The sequence below is a fragment of the Mirounga angustirostris genome, unplaced genomic scaffold (assembly GCF_029215605.1).
Source record: "Mirounga angustirostris isolate CCGP_5_RB_7025 unplaced genomic scaffold, mMirAng1.0.hap1 SCAF_16, whole genome shotgun sequence".
Classification (NCBI taxonomy): domain Eukaryota; kingdom Metazoa; phylum Chordata; class Mammalia; order Carnivora; family Phocidae; genus Mirounga; species Mirounga angustirostris.
Genome location: NW_026991724.1, coordinates 59,769,225 through 59,789,529, shown reverse-complemented (window position 1 = coordinate 59,789,529; position 20,305 = coordinate 59,769,225). Strand labels below are relative to the sequence as shown.

Here is a 20,305-nt window from a genome sequence, read left to right as displayed (position 1 = left end):
TGGGATCATGACCTGAGCTGAAGGCAGACGCTTAACCGACTGAGGCACCCAGGTGTCCTACGTCAACCTATATTTTAGAATTTGACTGATTAAGAAGACAAAGTAGAATATAAAATAAAATTTATATAAATTTAAATTATTTAAAATATAATGTCAAGCTGAATTGTATATACAGTTTTTTATTTACACACTTGTGTGCTAGATAGAACTGTTTGGTTTGCCCAGGGAAAATAAACCGTATTGTCCCCATTTTGTGGATGAGGCAACTGAGGCAGAAAGAGCTTGAATAAAACTTAGTCAAGGCCTCATGGCTGAGGACGAGGAAGCCAGGAGCTCTACAGCCCACTGCCTTGAGCACACTGCCATCCTGGTTCTCTGCCTCTCCCTCTGGTACACCCTTGCCCAGCCCACTGCCCTTGCCCTCTTTCTTGAATCCTCCATCAAGGACCCACCTCTCAGCCTCTCTCACTCAGGAGCTCTGCACAATCTGCCTCAGGCTACTGGCCACCCTCTCTGCCTGACCCTGATGGTTTCTGAGTCCTAGGTGGTATGAGACTGTCTCTATTGCACCCACAGCAACCAATCCATGTTTGCACTCACCCTTCCCGCCCCCTCACTATTATCTGATCTGTGCAGATAAAACTGCGTCTTAATTCACTCCAATCAATGGCCGTAGACTTCACCCCCTTCCTGGCACACAGACTCCTCTAAGCCCACACCGTCCCAAATGGCTCCCTTCAATTTCTCAGGGGAGACTTTCCTTCTGATCAAGTAAACTCCTGCATCCCAGTGCCCCCCCCCCCCCACCGCCCAGCTACTTCCATGCTCCTGCTCCTCACAGCTAGGCCCTCAGAGCAGCCAACACTCCAGTCCCCCCGTCTTCACCCTGTCCATCCTCTCTCTGCCCTCTCACTCCTAAACACACACACTACAAATGTACACCACACGCAAGAAAGCTGACCAAGATTCTGTATCTATCCGTCTTGTTCTGACACTCCTGCCCATCCCTGGGCAGTCTCCTACTGCCTGTGACCATTTCCACCCTCCCAGCCTCTCCTTCCTTGTCTGGAGGAATCTGAGGGCAAGGGCTGGGAAAGCTACCCTGCTTTCAAAGCCCCAGCTCCACCACTTGCCTCTGTAATTCCTAGTTCTTCAACAGACCTCCTTAACCTCCCTAGGCCTCAGTTTCTTCTTCTGTAGACATCTGGGAGAATAGCCGGTCTTGTGTCATGGCGCTGCTGTGATTGACTGAGTTGCATTTATAGAGCTTACTGTCATACCGACACGCAGGACACAGGAGACTTAGTCACATCGATTATACTTGAACATAAAAGCCCCCTTCTATTCCTCACGCTGGACCTGAGACGGGGCTGGTGTGGCAGGGTCCCTCGGTCTGCAGGGCTGGGGCGGAGGCTGCTTTCTCCTTCCTTTTCCAGTTCGCTCTTTCCCTGCCTGTGGGGTGGGGTCTCAAGTGCTGCCCCAGGCTTCATGTTCAGCCCAGACCTCCCTGCCACTGCCACTTCCTCCTCTACTTCCACCCCACATCCCGGAGACTCTCAACTCAACACATCTGGGTGACCAGGAATTCTCTCTGTGACCTCCATCCTAGTTCCTCACTAGAAATGGAAACTCAGAGTCCTCCTCAGCTACCCCCACTCCCTTTGCATTCTCTCTTGCACCGAGTTATTTCTACAGCCAGATGCTTCTACTCGGAGGCTCTTTGAAATCCAACGCTAAGCCCCTACGCACAGGACAGCTTCACGTCCCGGCTCTTTACGCCTCCAGCCCCTCTGTCACCCAGCCCCTAACATGGGGTATCAACAAACAACCAGTACTGGCACCTCAACACCGTGGACGCAGTTTGCTGGTGCTCTACCTGCGCTGCCTCTAATTCTCTGTTCACTTGGAAAACACGCGCTTTGTCTTCAAACTGAGTTCAAGATCACGTACCAGTGGAAGAAAACGTGTCCAAGTTCTGAGGCGGGGCTGGACGCTGGGGAAAAGAAAGCCTCACTCGCCGGGGCCGCTGCCAGCAGGCTCTGGGCCACCACCTCGCGCACGGAGCGCCTCCGGGGTAGGCGGCGTTAACGAGCCGAGGGAGGGAAAAAGACGCGTCTGGGTGGGCAGGCCCCGGAGTCCCATATGCCGGCCTGAAGCCTCGACAGCTGGCCTCCTTCGCAGCAGGAGGGCTTCTGTCCCGGAGTAGGAGACCCTCAGACGAGATCCCATCCAGCCGCGCTCAGCGGCACACGCTCCCCCCGGTCTCTGCAGCCGGAGGGACTCGCATCTGACACGCCCAAGCGCAGCCGGGCGGGAGAAGGGACCTCCTCCGGCGCGGCGCAGGTCACCGCGGCCCGCCCCGGCCCCGCCCAGCCCGCCGCGGAGCCTCCACGCCGGTCGCGGGTTTCAGGCTCACCGGAGCGCGCGGGGCAATGGCGGTGCTTCCGGTGGGCGGCGGAAGTGCGCGCGCTCGGCGCAACCAACTGCAAGTCCCAGGAGGCAGCGCGGCGGCGGCGGCGGCCGTTTCTCCCAGACTGCGTCGGGGGCGGCGGCCGTTTCTCCCAGACTGCGTCGGGGGCGGCGGCCGTTTCTCCCAGACTGCGTCGGGGGCGGCGGCCGTTTCTCCCAGACTGCGTCGGGGGCGGCGGCCGTTTCTCCCAGACTGCGTCGGGGGCGGCGGCCGTTTCTCCCAGACTGCGTCGGGGGCGGCGGCCGTTTCTCCCAGACTGCGTCGGGGGCGGCGGCCGTTTCTCCCAGACTGCGTCGGGGGCGGCGGCCGTTTCTCCCAGACTGCGTCGGGGGCGGCGGCCGTCTCGTCCCCGGCGGCGGCCTGAGACTCGTTAGAGCGGCTCGTGTTATGGTACAGACAGTCGTTCTTCTTAGGCTGTGCTCCGTGGAGCGCCCCTCCCCGCAGCCCTGGTTCACGGACGCGACTCACTCTCCGAGGCCGCGACGCCAGAATGGCCGGCGTCTGCGACCAGCGTCAAGGCCTGCGTTCGTGTCGGAACTGCGCTCGGCCGCACCCTTTCCTGGTCGGCCTTTCAGTCACCTCGACCCGCTGTGGAAGTGAACGAAGACGCCTTGAAGGGGGCTAGGAACGCCTGTCGGCCCAGAACCCGCTACAGCGAGGCAGTCCGCAGCCATCCCGTGCGTTCCGCGGAGGCCAGAGGCGGGCAGGGGAGCGGCCGGTGTCGAGTGTGGAAGCTGAGACCGGCTAGCTCTAAGCGGGCCCCGTAGGTTTAGGACTGCTTAGGGGAGAATTATTTTGCTTTCTCCGGTTGGCCCTAAGTGGGACGGGCAACAAATAAAAAATAGGGAAGCTGGCAGTTAGTGACCAAGTCCTGACTGTTTGGCCCTATTGCTGCAGAGGTTATGGGTCCGTTCTGTTACATATGGTCTGTTGTTGAGTGTGCTGTCTCGCTGCGTTGTGGGGTCAGAGGCTGAGACCCGCCAGCAGCTGACCCGCCCCGGCTCTCAGAAGGGAGACCACAGGAACCTTCCCAGGCCGGCGGAAGCCACTCTGGATCTGCTCAAACCTCGTAAGCTCCTGAATTGTTGTTCCCTCGTGTCTGGGGTGCTCCTGTGACCAGCCCTCCTTGCTTGGACTCTTCCTGGGGCTGACCCAACAGCCATCATCTTCTTAAGTACTTCATGCTTGTTAACAGGACCCTGCAATTTGTAGATTCCTCCGGGAAGTCTGGAATATAGCTCCCAAAGGGAGAATCTTGATGAGTGGGCTCGTGCCTCTTGCCGTGTTACTGAATTAGGCAAGGGCGTTCTGGCCAAGGAGAAATGACACATCTGCTGGGGGCTCCAGGGGAAGTTCCCTTCAGTTCCCTTCAAAAATGGCCATAAGACACTAGTATGTCCTCTTTCATCGTCTCTGGACGGTGTTGTCTGCGTATAATGTGTAGAACAGTACTGCCATGTCAGCACCTTGAGGAAGCCCAAGAGGCAAAGTCGACATGCTGAGAATGACAGAGCAGAAAGATGGAAAGAACCGGAGTTGGTAATGGGATCCTCTTTGAGTCACTGAGTCAGTTAATATTGCCTATGTCCACCTTGGGACTTTTCCTTATGACATCATAAATGACCTTGGTTTTATTATGGGAAAAAAAATATATATTTTTTTAAGATTTTATTTATTCTTGAGAGACAGAGAGAGAGAGAAGCAGAGGGAGAAGCAGGCTCCCAAGGAGCAGGGAGCCCGATGCGGCACTCGATCCCAGAACCCTGGGATCATGACCTGAGCCGAAGGCAGACGCTTAACCATCTGAGCCACCCAGGCACCCCCCCAAAAAAATTTTTTTTAACAAAAAAATTGTTAAATTTTTTTAACAATTGTTAAATTGACAGCACCAGCAGGGGGCGCCACAGGCAGAGGGAGAGGGAGAAGCAGGCATCCTGCTGAGCAGAGAGCCCGATGCGGGGCTCGATCCCAGGACCCTGGGATCATGACCTGAGCCAAAGGCAGACGCGTAACCAACTAAGCCACCCAGGAATCCCAATTATGGAAAATTTCAAACATACAAGAGTAAGGCAAATAGTGTGATTAAAACCCATGCTTCCCTCCATGCATTTATCCAACTTCATTTACTGTCATCATTCGGCTTTTTAAATTTAATCTTATCTCCACTTGCTCCCAGCCACCACTGGGTTATTTTTTATTTTTTATTTTTTTAAGATTTTATTTATTTATTTGACAGAGAGATAGCGAGAGCAGGAACACAAGCAGGGGGAGTGGGAGAGGGAGAAGCAGGCTTCCCGCAGAGCAGGGAGCCCGATGCAGGGCTCGATCCCAGGACCCTGGGATCCTGACCTGAGCCGAAGGCAGACGCTTAACGACTGAGCCACCCAGGCGCCCCTGTCATTTTGTTTATTTAAATTAGGATCTGAACAAGGTTCACACTTTGCGTTTGGTTAATGTGTGCTTAAGTCTTGTAATTTATGGATTTCCCCCACACGTGCTTTTTCCTTTTGTTTCTGTTTGTTGAAAGCAGGTAAATTTTTCCCATAGGATTTACTACATTCTGGATTTTGGTGATGGTATCCTTATGATGTCATTTCTTGTTGCCTTGTTTTTCCTGTAAACTGGTAGTTGGATGTAGAGGCTTAATCGGATTCAAGTTTGTATATTTGACAATCCAAAGTGTTGCATGTGTGTTCTTTTGTATCATATCAGAAAGCGCATAGAGGCACCTGGGTGGCTCAGTTGGTTAAGCGTCTGCCTTCCAGCTCAGGTCATGATCCCAGGGTCCTGGGATCGACCCCGAGTCAGGGAGCCCACTTCTCCCTCTCTTCCCTGCTCGTGCTCTCTCTCTCAAATGAATAAATAAAATCTTTAAAAAAGAAAGAAAGAAGAAAGGAAGGAAGAAAGCGAAAGCACAATGTCTGGTGCACTTCTGTGATGTTTATTTTGATGAAGTGTTGACAGCCTGATTCATCTATCATAGAATTGTCTAGCATTTTTTGCAGAATGGTTTTAGCAGTCATTGCTTATACCCGCTATTTCATTAGGAGTTATAAAATGGTAGTTTTCTAATTATATCACTTCTTTCGCATCTTTTTGCTGGAATTCTTCCATAAGAAAAGCTTTCCCTTAACTAATTTTTTGGTTACCCTGAGGAGGTAGAGTTTGTTTAGGAAAAACAGGATAAATGCTTCATTCTTTGCCTTTGCTTTGAGAAAACAGATGTGCTAGCAATCTCCAAAGATAGCCAGTGAGTATGTTTTATATACATAGATTTTTAACGTATTCTGTGTGTTTTAATCTGTTGCAGTGAATAATTTGATGCTTCAGTTGTCCAAATGGTGGCCACGAGCAGCTCCCTCAAGCTGGCTTCTGTGTTCTTTTGACATGATCTGAGTAGGTTTTGATAACTTTGCTTTCTAGTCAGAGAATATGTGGCAAGGCTCATTCTGTAAATTTCCTGCCCCTGCCCTGGAATTAGCTACTTCTCCGAGGAACCCTGGTTCTTTGTAGCGGGAAATGTGTTTTAGAGATCTGGGCACTAGGAGTATCATTACCACTAGGGTAGTTATTGTTATAAACCTCTTCAGTGGACAAAGTTGGGATATATATTTTCAAGAGAAAACACATTTTGGATTTATCTTGATAATTCTAATTCAAATTTAGGAATTACTGGGCTTTAATTTTTTATTATTGCTGAAATCTTGGTTCCTAATTACATCAGGAGAATTACTTGGTTTATGTTTCAAATTATCTTCAATATTATTAGGGAGAATTCAAGATTTCTCTGCAATTCTTTTTGTCCTTAGACTATATCTCCACAGTGAGATTACTGTGCTCTAAAGTTACTGGAAATAATTATTATCAATGCGGTAATGTTTTCACTGAATACTTTCTTTTTAGCGATCACTTTGTTATTATTTTTTAAGATTTTATTTGGGGCACCTGGGTGGCTTAGTCAGTTAAGCATCTGCCTTTGACTCAGGTCGTGATCCCGGGGTCCTGGTATCGAGCCCCACGTTGGGCTCCTTACTCAGCGGGGAGCCTGCTTCTCCTTCTGCCTGCCGCTCCCCCTGCTTGTGCTCACTCTCTCTGTCAAATAAATAGTCTTTTTTTTTTAAGATTTTATTTATTTGACAGATAGAGAGCACAAGTAGGCAGAGTGGGAGGCAGAGGGAGAGGGAGAAGCAGGCTCTCCGCTGAGCAGGGAGCTGGACGTGGGGCTCGATCCCAGGACCCCAGGATCATGACCTGAGCCGAAGGCAGCCACTTAACCGACTGAGCCACCCAGGCACTCCAATAAATAAAATCTTAAAAAAAAGAAAGACTACCTCTAATTATTAAAAAAATATATATTTTGTTTATTTGAGACAGCACAAGGAAGAGGGCAGAGGGAGAAGCAGACTGAGCCCGATTCGAGGCTTGATCCCAGGACCCCGAGCTGAAGGCAGATGCTTAACTGACTAAGCCACCCAGGCACCCCTAGAGATCGCGGTAAAGAAACCTAATTTGGGGCACCTGGGTGACCCAGTTATGTGTCTGCCTTCGGCTCAGATCATGATCCCGGGGTCCTGGATCAAGACCGGCATCTCGATCCCTCTCCCCTCCCCCGACTTGGGTGCTCTCTCTCTTAAATAAATAAAATCTTAAAAAAATTTTTTAAAAAAACCTAATTTATATTAATACAAAACACTTTTATGGCTCCAAAGTGAAAACTACAAAAACAGCATATACTCAGAGAAGCCTAGCCTCTATGCCTGCTCTTCCCTCTATTCCTGCTCTCCTCCACTGGTAACCATTTATGTAAGTTTTGGATTATCCTTCCATTTTATTTTTTTCCCCTTCCCTGCCCCCCACTTCTTCCATTAAAAATAAAATACATGTATATGCAAATAACATTTTTTTTTTTTTTAAGATTTTATTTATTTGAGACAGAGCGAATGAGAGACAAAGAGCATGAGAGGGAGGAGGGTCAGAGGGAGAAGCAGACTCCCTGCCGAGCAGGGAGCCCGATGCGGGACTCGATCTAGGGACTCCAGGATCATGACCTGAGCCGAAGGCAGTCGCCCAACCAATTGAGCCACCCAGGCGCCCTGCAAATAACATTCTGCTTGTGTATTCTACCCCCTTCCTTAGGTAAAGGTCCTATACCACACATAGTCCTATAATGTACTTTGTTGTTCCCACCTAACCATTTGGCTGGGGAGACCACTGTCTGACAGTTGTCCTGGGCACTACTGAGTGGCAGGATGGCAGTTCCTTCCATTAGCCCTCTATTGATGACATAGAAGCCGTGTCCAGCTTTTCGCTATTAAAAATAGTGCTGCGGGCGCCTGGGTGGCTCAGTTGGTTAAGCGACTGCCTTCGGCTCAGGTCATGATCCTGGAGTCCCTGGATCGAGTCCCGCGTCAGGCTCCCTGCTCGGCTGGGAGCCTGCTTCTGCCTCTGACCCTCCCCCCTCTCATGTGCTCTCTCTCTCTCATTCTCTCTGTCTCAAATAAATAAATAAAATATTTAAAAAAAAAATAGTGCTGCATGGGGTGACTACTTGGCTCAGTCGGTTAAGCCAAACTCTTAGTTTTGGCTCAGGTCATGATCTGAGGGTCATGCGATCGAGCCCTACATTGGGCTCCATGCTCAGCAAGGAGTTTGCTTGAGATTCTCTCTGTCTTGCCCCCAACTCTTTCTCTCTGTGCTTGGGTCATTTTGTCTTTCTGCCAGCGTATATTTGGAATAGAATAGAAGTGGGATTGGCTGGTCAAAGGTAAATGTATATGTACTTTTGCCCAATTCCTCTCCTTTGGTGTTGTGCCTTTTTGCATCCCACGAACAATGTAGGAGGGGCAGACAGTCTCATAAGCTGGCTGTGGCATCAAACTTTTAACTCTCTGCAAATCTGATAGGTAAGAAATAGTATTTCAGTGTAGTTCTAGTTGGCATATCTTTATGAGTAAGAATTTCTCTAATTATGAGCATCTTTTAATATGTTTAAGAGCCATTTTATTTCTTGTTCTTGAATTGTTTATATTTTGCCCATTTTTCTGTAGGGTTGTTAGTCTTTTACTCTAGTTTTACAAGTTCTTTATTGGCAATATTTTAAATAGTTTAAATTACAAACTGCAGTTTTTCAGTTTATAATTTTTTTTATGTTGCTAATAGTGTTGTGGGGGTTTTTTTATCCATGTTAAAGTTTATCAAATTTATAATTGTTTTCCTTTATTGCTTCTGGATTTTGATTCATGGATAGGAAATATTCTCAAGTTATGGGGGAATTCACCTATGTATCTTCTAGTACTTATGTAGTATTAGATGAATAGTACAGTACTTCATCCTAGTGTATGGTGTGAGAAATGACTTCCATTTTATCTTTTGCCATATGGCTCTATAGTTATACTAGCTAGTTTACATTTTCCTCACTGTTTTGAGGTGCCCCTTTTATCATACACTAAATTTCCACATGCATTTGAGTACTTCTGGATTTTCTTTTTTTTTTTTTTTTAAGATTTTATTTATTTGACAGAGAGAGAGAGATTGCGAGAGCAGGAACACAAGCAGGGGGAGTGGGAGAGGGAGAAGCAGGCCTCCCGCCGAGCAGGGAGCCTGATGTGGGACTCGATCCCAAGACCCTGGGATCATGGCCTGAGCCGAAGGCAGACGCTTAATGACTGAGCCACCCAGGCGCCCCAGTACTTCTGGATTTTCTATTGAGTTGACCTGTCTATTCATGTGCCAATATTACAATTTTAAAATTATAGAAGCTTTATGTTTTACTATTTAGTAGAGCTCGCCCTCTCTCATTGTCCTCCTCTTTCAGGGTGATTCTGGTTCTTCTCACTTTTTTATTATTTAGCTCTTATAAATTGGTGGAGGGTTGAAAGAGGAGCTAATAATAATAGTAATGACAATAGCAATAGATTAAGGATCTACTGTCAGCCCTGTAAAGCACATGTATTAACTCAGTACTTTTCTCAGCAATCCTGTTAAGATAGACACTATCTTTTTTTTTTTAAGATTATTTATTTATTTATTTGACAGAGCGAGAGTAGGGGGAGCAGCAGAGGGAAAGGGAGAAGCAGGCTCTCCGCCGAGCAGGGAACCTGATGAGGGACTCGATCCCAGGGGGATCCCAGGACCCTGGGATCCCAGGACTCTGGGATCATGACCTGAGCCAAAGGAAGACACTTAACCGACTGAGCCACCCAGGTGCCCCAAGATAGACACTATCTTAACTTCCCTGTGAAACAGCTAATCAGCAGCATTGAAAACTGAGGCATAGGAAAGGTTAAGTAACTAGCTCAACAGCTGGTAAGTGGAAAAGCTGAGATTTGAACCAAGACCATCTCACTCCAGAGCTTGGGTTTTCCCCACTACCTGTCAGTTTTAGACCAGACTGACTCGGAAATCCTGGAATCCTTCAACTCCTGGTTTGGAGTTGTCTCCTTTTCTCCTGAAGCCTCAATTTCCTCATTGCTGCCAGGAGGGACCCTTAATTGGAGCCCTCAAAGTCAGGGTGTTCAGGCTGAGTGTTGGTGCCTCTGTCAGGAACCACTCCACCTCACACACACGAGGGAAGGTTGTAGGCAGAAGCAGCCCAGAGCATCCCACCCTGGGACTGGATGGAATGCTGCTGATTAGCTCTCCTTTGACCCAGCTGGGCCTCCTAGGTTTGGCTGTGTTTCCAGCTCCAAGAACAAAAGATCATTCTGCCTGACATTAATTATCCAATTGGACAGCCCCTCACACAATTCCAGAGGGCACCACTCCCTTATGAGCATTGCTCACTCATCCTTTTTCTTCCCATTTTGTGAGTTTTTAGCTTCTTAAACCTGCTTTTCTTTCTCTTGGTGTTGTGAATGGAATTTTTGCCATTGGCTCTTCTCAATGCAGGTAGAAAAATCCCAGTGAGATGAGAGCAGGGATATCCCCTTTGCCAGTAAAGCTGCAGAAGGCTACTCTGTAGAGTAAGAAGACTTGTCAGACAGCTGGACTTCAGATGTTGTTACACCCTCTTTGAGAAAATGTTAATCTCCAAGTATAGCTTCCCATTCTGATGATCTCATCCCCATTATGCCCCTGATGATACATTTCTGTTAACATCTTTGTTTCCTGGGGTGCCTGGGTGGCTCAGTCGATAAGCATCTGCCTTTGGCTCAGGTCATGATCCCAGGGTCCTGGGATCGAGCCCCGCATCGGGCTCCTGCTTGGCGGGAGGCCTGCTTCTCCCTCTCCCACTCCCCCTGCTGTATTCCCTCTCTCGCTGGGTCTCTCTCTGTCCAAAAAAAACCCCAAAAAACAAAACTTTGTTTCCTGTGAGAATGTTGAACTCTACCCCACCCTGTATTCCTGGAAAACAGCAGCAGTGGACGAAATCTCCCCAGCCTTATGTTCCTGGAAAAGTATTACTGCAAAAAACCACCATTCCCCATTTGAATTAGATAAGACCCCAGATAACACCCTTGTTTATCTAGGATAGGGCCAGACACTTTCCCATCCTTTGTCTCATACAAGATTAGCTGAACTATTTGTCCCTTTTGATCAGTTGGAACAAAATATTTGTGACCTTGGGGTGCCTATCTGGATCAATCCATAGAGCGTGCAACTCTTGATCTTGGGATTGTGAGTTCAAGACCCATGTTGGATATAGAGCTTATTTTAAAAAAGGTAAAAAGTAGGTATTTGTGACCTTGATATGACCAAACTTTAGTTAATCTCTCCTCCCCACAGGACCCTAAACTCTGAGGTACCATCAGCTTGGGCAGCATGAGAATGCAGAATAGCCCCTCAACATCCCTCAGGAAAATCAGGTGACAAAAGAGAAGGAGGAGGAGAGGGAGGAGAGGGAGAAGAGAAGACGTTCCTTGATCAACTGTCCAATGCCTGTTCTTTTTTTCTAGCAACTCCATAAAAGCAAAACCTTTTTCTGCCTGACCTTTGAAAGGCAGATCTTGTGGTCAGAGCTTCCTATCACTGTAGTTTTTCCCAATAAAGTCTCTCTTTTAAGCCCAGATTTTTTTCACTTGACACCTGCAAGGTTTTGGGAGAGTTTTCACTGTTAAGCCCCAAAAGACAGTTATTGCCATGTCTTCTTCCCCAGCTCTCCCAACCCCCTCAAGCACCGTGCCTGGGATGGGATTAAAGGCTTCTGCTAGCTTTCATATTTAAACAGAGTTTGAGAGTCTGTGTCTCATTTAAGTTAATACCTAAGATGTGCCTGAGAGTGCAGGCGCAGAATGAATCTGGCAGAGGGCTTCTTGTTGCTGAGAATTTGATTTCAGCTAGTAACAGGATCCTATTGGCTTAGCTAGGGGAGAATCCTCTGGTGCTTTCTGGACCTACTAACTAATGCCACATGGGACAATAAATGCCTTCTCCCCTCTTCCAATTTAATCAGTTTGGTTGTCCTTGTTAGCAACGACATAAACTGCTGGTGGCTGTTTTGAGGCAGAAAAGGGCCCTATTGGAAAGATTTTAGGCAGGAAAGCTGGAGAGGTAGGCATGGAAAGGGGCTGGAATCAAGGGAAGTGGCAGCAGAGACCTTCTAGCCAGGATGCTTTCCTTGGCCCTGGTGCCCCAGACATGCCTCCGAATGGAATATGGTATCTCTGGAACTTCCTGTGGTTGTTAGAGTGATGTCCTCCCCTCCCCTCCCCACTAAGATATACATATCATAACCCCAGGAATTTGTAAATATGTTCCCTTATATGGATGGCAAAAGGACTTGGCGCAGATATGATCAAGCTAAGGATCTTGAGATGGAGAGATTGTCTTGGATTATTCTGGTGGGCTCAATGCAGTCATGGGGTCCTTATAAGTGAAAGGAGGAGGCAGGAGAATGAGAGTCAGAGAAACAGGTGTGACAAAGGAAGCTGAGATTGGACTGATAAAATTACTGATGGGGGCCACAAGTCAGGGGATGCAGACAGGCTCTAGAAGCTGGAAAGGCAAAAAACCATTCTCTCCTAGAGCCTCCAGAAGGAATGCAATCCTGCTGACTGCTTCATCTTAGCACAGTGAAACCCATTTTAGACTTCTGACCTCCAGAACTGTATGATGACAAATTTGTATTGTTTTAACCCACAAAAGTTTGTGGTAAACTTGTAAATATAATTTACAAATAATTTTTTAAATATGCAACATTTGTAAACAATATGGGATTCCTGGGCATGGGTCCCAGCACGTATTTTTCAAGGACTCCCAAGTGATTTCCAATGTGCAATCAGGGTTGAGCACCTCTGCAGACATCTAAGAGAGCTGGTAAATTAATGCTGGCAGAATTCTGCATTCTTTTAAATACTAAATGCATACACTAAATATTTTGATACTCACAATACTTTGTGAGCTACGTTTTATTTTCTTCAGTCTAAATGCAGAGATTGAATCCAGAGAGAGCGAGTTCAAAATCAACCAATTAGGAAGTGTTGCTGACAGGATTTGAACTCAAGCCTTTTTGCCTTGCCACACTGAGTCTTAACTCCATCATACTGCTGATGCTGCTACTACTCCTGTCAAATTGAGAGACTTTATTTTTTAGAGCAGTTTGTTACTGCTTGAGGAATGCTTTTGGTTTCCATCATGGGATGCTATGCCCCTTGGGTCTTTTTTTTTTTTAAGATCTTATTTATTTATTTGACAGAGAGAGACACAGCGAGAGAGGGAACACAAGCAGAGGGAGTGGGAGAAGGAGAAACAGGCTTCCCACAGAGCAGGGAGCCTGATGTGGGGCTCGATCCCAGGACCCTGGGATCATGACCTGAGCCAAAGGCAGACGCTTAACGACTGAACCACCCAGGCACCCGCCCCTTAGGTCTTTTGCCTAAGAGATGAGCTGGAAAGACGAGCTAAAGGAAAAATGTGGAATAAAGGTCGGTGCATACAAGCAGATGAGCAGTAAAGGTCAGATCTTGGGGTCTAGCTGGTGACAGTTTCACAGCCTTCTTTGAATCCTTGCTGGCATCTAAATGTTTACAGATATCAAGTCACCTCTTGACTCCAACTCCTCTTCCTAACATAAAAATGAAAGAGGACCTCAGCTCCCTCCATTTTGACCTCAAACTTTCTAGTTGGGTTCTTCTTTCCACTTGTCTCTTGGCTCAAGTGGAAGAACCTGAGGGCAAAGCATCCCCTGAAGGGAACCAAAGCTACCCCCTCAAATAATAAGGACTGCCCTGAGCCAGCAAGGCCCCGTGATTGACTCCAAGACAGTGATTGATTTGACCCTCAGTACCTACCTTCACATACCCACCCACCTTTGCCCCACCTTTTCCTTTTATAAATATGGAACTATTTTCAGCACTTAGGAAATAGTCTTTGAGACATTAGTCCACTGTCTTCCTGGGGTTGGCCTCACTGAAATAAATTTCTTTCTTGTTTCACCACCACCTGTCTCTCTGCCTTTGGATTTTGTCGGCATTGAGTGGGCGAACCTGGTCTGTTAGGACCACCCAGGAGCTTGGGCTACAAAAGAAGTTCAAATTTCATGCTAAGTTAAGATTGTTCATTAGGACATAGTCCATCACCTTCTCAGTCTGCTGGATTCCTGAATAAAGTCACTTTCCTTACCCCAGCATCTTGCCTCTCCACTTATTGACCTGTTCCACTATGAGTGGAACAAGCTTGGACTTGGTTACATCACCACTTTCCCTCCAGAGCTGGATGTGTTCTCTGAGGGCCTGACCCCTTCTTCCCCGAGAACAACTTATTTTAACTTGGGCTTTCTTCCCCAATCTTTCTACTCAGAAAGATTTGAGATGGAAGGACGATGGAACCTTAGTCTTGGGCCATGGCCCTGTTTCAGGTGGATAAAGTAATGAAGATAATGGCAATCATATTCAACTAAAAAAAAAAAAAAATCCTGTGGGGCACCTGGGTGGCTCAGTCGGTTAAGCGGCTGCCTTTGGCTCAGGTCATGATCCCAGTGTCCTGGGATCAAGTCCCACTTTGGGCTCCCAGCTCAGCAGGGAGTCTGCTTCTCCTTCCCCCTGCTCTTGTGCTTTTGCTTGTTCTCTCTCCCTCTCAAATAAATAAAATCTTTTTTAAAAATCCTGTATAGGGGCGCCTGGGTGGCTCAGTCGTTGAGCGTCTGCCTTCGGCTCAGGTCATGATCCCAGAGTCCTGGGATCAAGCTCTGCATCGGGCTCCCTGCTTAGCAGGAAGCCTGCTTCTCCCTCTCCAACTCAATCTCTCGCTGTGTCTCTGTCAAAAAAATAAATAAAATCTTAAAAAAAAAAATCCTGTATAACATCAAATTGCTACTTTTTAATTTTGCTCCAGTATTAACAACACTGGATTTATCCCACTCTGTCCACCCACTCCCTGGCCCTTTAAGGTAGGGTAAAGCTAGCTGGCATACATGGACTACATTTATAGGGATTCTGTCCAATATGAGTTCTTTGATATTCAATAAAGTGAGAATTCTAGTTGAAAGATTTTGCACAGTTGTGACACTCATGAGATTGCTCTCCAGTATGAGTTCTCTATGCCTAATAAGTAAAGAACTCCAGCTGAAAGATTTTCCACACTGAGGATACTCATGCAGTTTCTCTTCAGTATGAATTCTCTGATGAGTAACAAAGTGAGAACTCCGACTGAAGTATTTCCCACACTGAATATATCCATAAGGCTTCTCTTCAATGTGAGTTCTCTGCTGTGAAATAAAGCCAGAGCTCTGAAAGAAAGATCTCCTATATTGACTATACTCATAAGGCTTCCCTCTATTATGCTTTCTTTGATAAATATTAAAATCAAAGATGTGACTGAAAGATTTCCCAAACGAATTACAACAGAATAGTTTCTCTTCAGTGTTAGTTTTTGATGCCTAATTAGTTGAGATGTCCTACCAAAAGCTCTACCACATTCATGACATTCATGGGGTCCCTCTCCAATATGAATTATATAATATCTAACAGGGAAGTCCAGCGGAAAGGCATCCCATGTTGATTATTCATAGTTTTTCTTGGGGATGAGTTCTTTAGACTGTTGAATAAACTTTATTGACAAATTTTCTGAAATTGAAGCATTCTTGTATTCCTGAAATAAACTGGTCATAGTGTTTTGCTTTAGATACACTGCTGGTTTGATTAAATACTTTCTTTTCTCTCTTTTTAAAATATTTTTAACATATATTTATATTCGTAGATGAGTCTGGATGATAAATTTCTTTTTTATACCATCTATCAGATGTGGGTATTATGTTATCTTCATTTAATATTGTGTGAAGCTGTCCATTTTGTTTTGATGTGGAATTATTTAACAATTTGGAATAGTTAATGTTAGATTTAAAGTCAGCTATAAAGTCTCCTGGGCTTTGTGTCCATGTCACTTCCATGATAATTATTCTATTTGAGTTTTCTGCTGCTTCTTGGGTCACTTTTGTTTATTTATATTAGGAAAGTGTCCATATAGTTCTGTGTAAGGTCTTATAATTCATCTTTTCTGTACCTGAGGTTATCTTTTTTCTCATTTATAATATTTTTGTTTTCTGAATCAGGCTTGGGAGGGGTTTATCTATTATCTTAACCTTTCCTTTCTCTTCATTCTCCATTTCATTAACTTTGGCTTTAATCTCAATTAACTTGATAAATGTTTCATTTTTGGTTTTTTATTACTGTTTTTCCAATTCCTTAAAGTAAAATATTCTTTTTGATAATTCTACTTTAATAATACAGCCAAGGCCATAATTTTTCCTGTTATACAGCTTAGCTGTGCACCATTTATTTTGTTGTGTTCTCATTTTTATTATTTAAAAAAAAAGATTATTTATTTGAGAGAGAGAGAGAACGCACATGCATGCATGAGTGCCAGGGGAGGAGCAGAGAGGAAGAGAGAAATCTCAAGCATACCCTCTACTGATCGCAGAGCCTGATGCAGGGCTTGATCCCACAACCCTGAGATCATGACCTGAGCTGAAATCAAGAGTCAGATGCCCAATGAACTAAGCCACCCAGGAACTCCATGTTCTCTCTTTTAAGGTAGTTTATAATCTGATTTTATTTTCTCTTTGGTTCAAGGATTAGTTTGGAAGTTATTTCTTAATGCTCAGGAAATTAAGATAATTTTATAATCTTTTTATTATTTACCTATACTTTATTATTTACTCATACTTCTGTTAATTTATGATCAGATAATGTCACCTATAAAAATTTATACTTTAATATTAAAGTTTTTTGTGATTAAGCACACATATATTCTTGAAAGCATAGGGTACAAAAATCCTATATACACCTATTAAATTGAACTTATTAATTTTTATTCAATTTTTCATTGTTTATTTCATATACTAGATATGTCTGATTCCAAAGGCAACATATTAAATTCCTTCTCCACAATTGCTTTTTCTTTTCTTTGCTCTAATCAAGTTCTCCTTGTATCTCAAATTGATTTTTGTTTTAAGTGCCATTTTTTAGTTGCATATAGGTTTTAAATTATAATTTCTTCTTTTACAGTACCTTGCTCACACCGAAATGTCTTTGCTCTCTTCAAACCTCTTTTTTTTTTTTTAATTTTATTTATTTGAGAGAGGGAGCGAGAGAGAGAGCACAAGCGGGGGTGAGGGGGAGGCAGAGGGAAAAGCAGACTCCCCACTGAGCAGGGACCCTGACACAGGGCATGATCCCATGACCTGAGCCGAAGGCAGATGCTTAACCAACTGGGCTACCCAGGTGCCCTTCTTTTATGATCTTCCATTGGCCATATTTTTCTAAGTATAATTGAAGCCCCTATGAGCGGGTGGATGATTCTCATGTGGCCTTTGAATTGTTTTCTCCAGGCATTCAAGGACTGCTTGTTGAGCAAGTGACCCAAAGCATGTACATCTCCCAGCTCTGCCACTTCTACTTCTGTCCCTTTGCACAACTTGCTGAGTTTCCTTCTGTTCACCCACAAATCAGGAAGAATACTGCCGGCCTGGGAAGGTTATTGTGCGCACTGAGATACTGAAATGAAGCCAGGGCTCTGATGGTTGTCCAGATTGTTGGCTGTCATTAAATGCCAGCTTTGAAGAGTAATAAGGGGGGTTGTTTCTGTGTTCTGTGATCCGAGGCTCTGAGGAAAGCCAGGTCTCAGCTTGTGAACTAGGCCATTTTCTCCAGCCTTCAGATGACTCATAATTCTACCTCATCCATTTCTACAAGTGCAGCTGCCTCTCCCCCAGATGTTACATTTGCATCCTTTTCTAGCAGACAACAGTCCTTGTCTCAAGCTCACAAAAAAAGTCTGAGCATCCTCCTCATCCAGACTGTTAGACTTTTCCTCCCTAACCAATCTCCACATTTCTGTGAGAACTGAGATTCATTCCACTAGAATCAAACCACTAGTTCCCTTTAGGTTGCCAACCCCAGGCACAGTGTCTGCCCCCATACCCTCCAACAGATCCAGTGCTTCCCATTGAGATACACCATCCCTTATGGCACAGATCAGCACCCACCGATAGAAACTTGCAAATCATGTATAACCCATGCTTTAGTTTGCTATCAATGCAGAAACAAATTACCACAAAGTTAGTGGCTTGAACAATACAGATTTGTTATTTTACCATCCTGGAGGTTAGAAGTCTATCACTGGGCTGAAATCAAGGTGTCTCCAGGACTGTGTTCATTCTGAAGGCTCTAGAAAATGAGTCCATTTCCTTGCCTTTACCAGCCTTTAGAAGCCACTCACATTCCTTGGCTTATGGCCCTGCATCACTCCAATCCCTGCTTTTGTCATCATCTCTTCCTCTCTTACTCATACCCTTCTGTCTCCCTCTTATAATGACCTTTGTGATGACACTGGGCCCATGGGGATAATCCAGGATGATCTCCCTGTTTCAAAATCCTAACATAATTGATCACAACTGCAAAGTCACTCTGGCCATCTGAAGCACCATTTTCACAGGTTCTGGGGACCAGCAGTGGACATCTGTGGGGCCGTCACTGTGCCTCCCATGATCCCCCAGATTCAAAGACACTGAGCCCTGATGGCAAACTCGTGAATGTAATGGTGAGTGCTGCTGATATGAATTATGTGTGGGCGGGAAAAGATGGGAAACCACCAGCTTCATATATTCAAATCCTGCATCATCTCAACCTACTTTAAGGGAAGTGGGAACTCTTCACTTCAGAGATGAATTTCTCTGGCCTTCTAAAGCAGTCAACTGGATTTCAAATTTGGTCACTTTCAGTAAATGACCCCAAACCTCAGGGGCCCTGGATGAGCTGCTAGGCAAGCTCACCCTCATCTGTTCACCCCCTTAGGGGATGATTTCTCCTCTCCTCATTCACCACCCAACATCATGTAGCCTTGTCACAGTTTCAGCTGATAACACCACTTCCATTTCCCTGAGGAAACAGAAAACCCCAGCATCCTTAATGACCTCATCTCATGGAAGTTACACAGCTTGACTTCTGCCAACCCTGTGGATGGAAGCAGTCACAAGCCCAGCCAGATTCTAGGAATGGAGCAAAGGCAACGCATTTGTGGCCATATCTGAAACCACCACAGATGTGAACGCAGTCAGCTCACCTCCTTCAGTGACCATCTTCTGGCAACACATCAGTGTGTGACGTTTCAGGATGAATTGACCTCGTTTCAGGACATGGCTGCGGCCTTCACTAGTGGGCACTGGGCATCATTGTGAGGTCACTCCCAAGGTGAATAGACATCCCTACATCATCAGGACTTGGAAAAGGAACTGCTGATGTTCTCCATTCAAAACTGCTCTGTCTCCCCTGGAAAGATCTCCCAACTGTGTAGTGGGAGGGCAGCACTGGTAAGTTCTTCAGCCCCTATATGTTTAATCTCTCAGAGAAGTTAGCACGTGGGGGCGCCTGGGTGGCTCAGATGGTTAAGCATCTGCCTTCGGCTCGGGTCATGATCCCGGGGTCCCGGGATTGAGCCCCACGTCTGGCTCCTGATTCGGCGGGGAGCCTGCTTCTCCCTTGCCCTCTGTCTCTCCCCGCTCATGCTCTCGCTCTCTCTCTGTATCTCTCTGTTTCAAATGAATAAATAAAATCTTTAAAAAAAAAATTTTAAAAAAGAAGTTAGCACGTGAAGATGTTTAAATGTGATATAGCAGCCCTGCGCCCTATGCCTGATGCATGATTCAGGCAATAGGACAGCTGGTGTGCCATCAACATTCTCCAGGCACCTGGCCTCCTGGCTCCTCTAGCCTGTCTCCAGGGGCTCTTCATTTCTGTAGAGAAAGGAGTGAGACTCTCTCACTCCAGAAGGCATGACTGTGCCTCACCCTTGTCAGCATGAGCCCAAGGGCTCTTAAGAGGTGTGCTCAGCAGCATTCACCCAATATCTGATGAGTATAAGTTCAATTAGAACACGTTTTGAAATATTATGCACAACTCAAAGAGAGCAGAGGTGAAGTTGTGGAGCAAGGGGTGGGATGGCTGCAGGTTACAGGCTGTGTGATGGGAGAAATGATTTTAATCTGTCCTTTCACGTAAAAAAAATGAAATGCGGGCATCAAACACATGCCCTAACGCTGCCAGTTTCCTGCTGCTTAACTTGGTGATGAGCATCCAGCCAGGGTAGTTCCTTCCCTTGAAGGAGTCCTGTAGGAAAAGTGGAAATGTGAATCGAATGAACATTCCCGGGAATTGCTCACGCTGGCCTGGGGTTTCCTTCCCTCTAGGTCTCCAATGGTTGTTCAAGATTCCCATTCCCTGAACCTAACATTCCCTGCATGTTGATGATGTTCTAAGGATCAGAAAGAGCCACTCATCCTAAACTCATTTGGAATCTTGGGCCGGAGGGTCTGCAGCCTTGCATGGAGTCTTCTAGAACTGGTCCGACAATGTGTTTTGTTTTAATGCTGCTTAAATATCAAATTATTAATGAAAAGATATT

At 45.8% G+C, this 20,305-nt stretch overlaps 1 protein-coding gene across 12 annotated transcripts in view; it reads right to left on the bottom strand.

Moving 5' to 3' along the window:
- The window catches only part of ZNF544 (zinc finger protein 544), a 44,749-nt gene extending 24,837 nt beyond the window's left edge, over nt 1-19,912 (bottom strand). For 6 of the 12 annotated variants that reach the window (XR_010407959.1, XM_064580238.1, XM_064580236.1 and 3 more), the window contains exon 1: nt 1,951-2,593. The gene's annotated coding sequence lies outside the window, so the exon portion shown is untranslated. Of the gene's footprint in view, nt 1-1,950; nt 3,969-18,967 lie in introns of those variants that run through there. The other 6 variants (XR_010407960.1, XM_064580239.1, XM_064580233.1 and 3 more) reach the window with 3 other exon arrangements.
- Between the last annotated feature and the right edge of the window lie 393 nt (nt 19,913-20,305).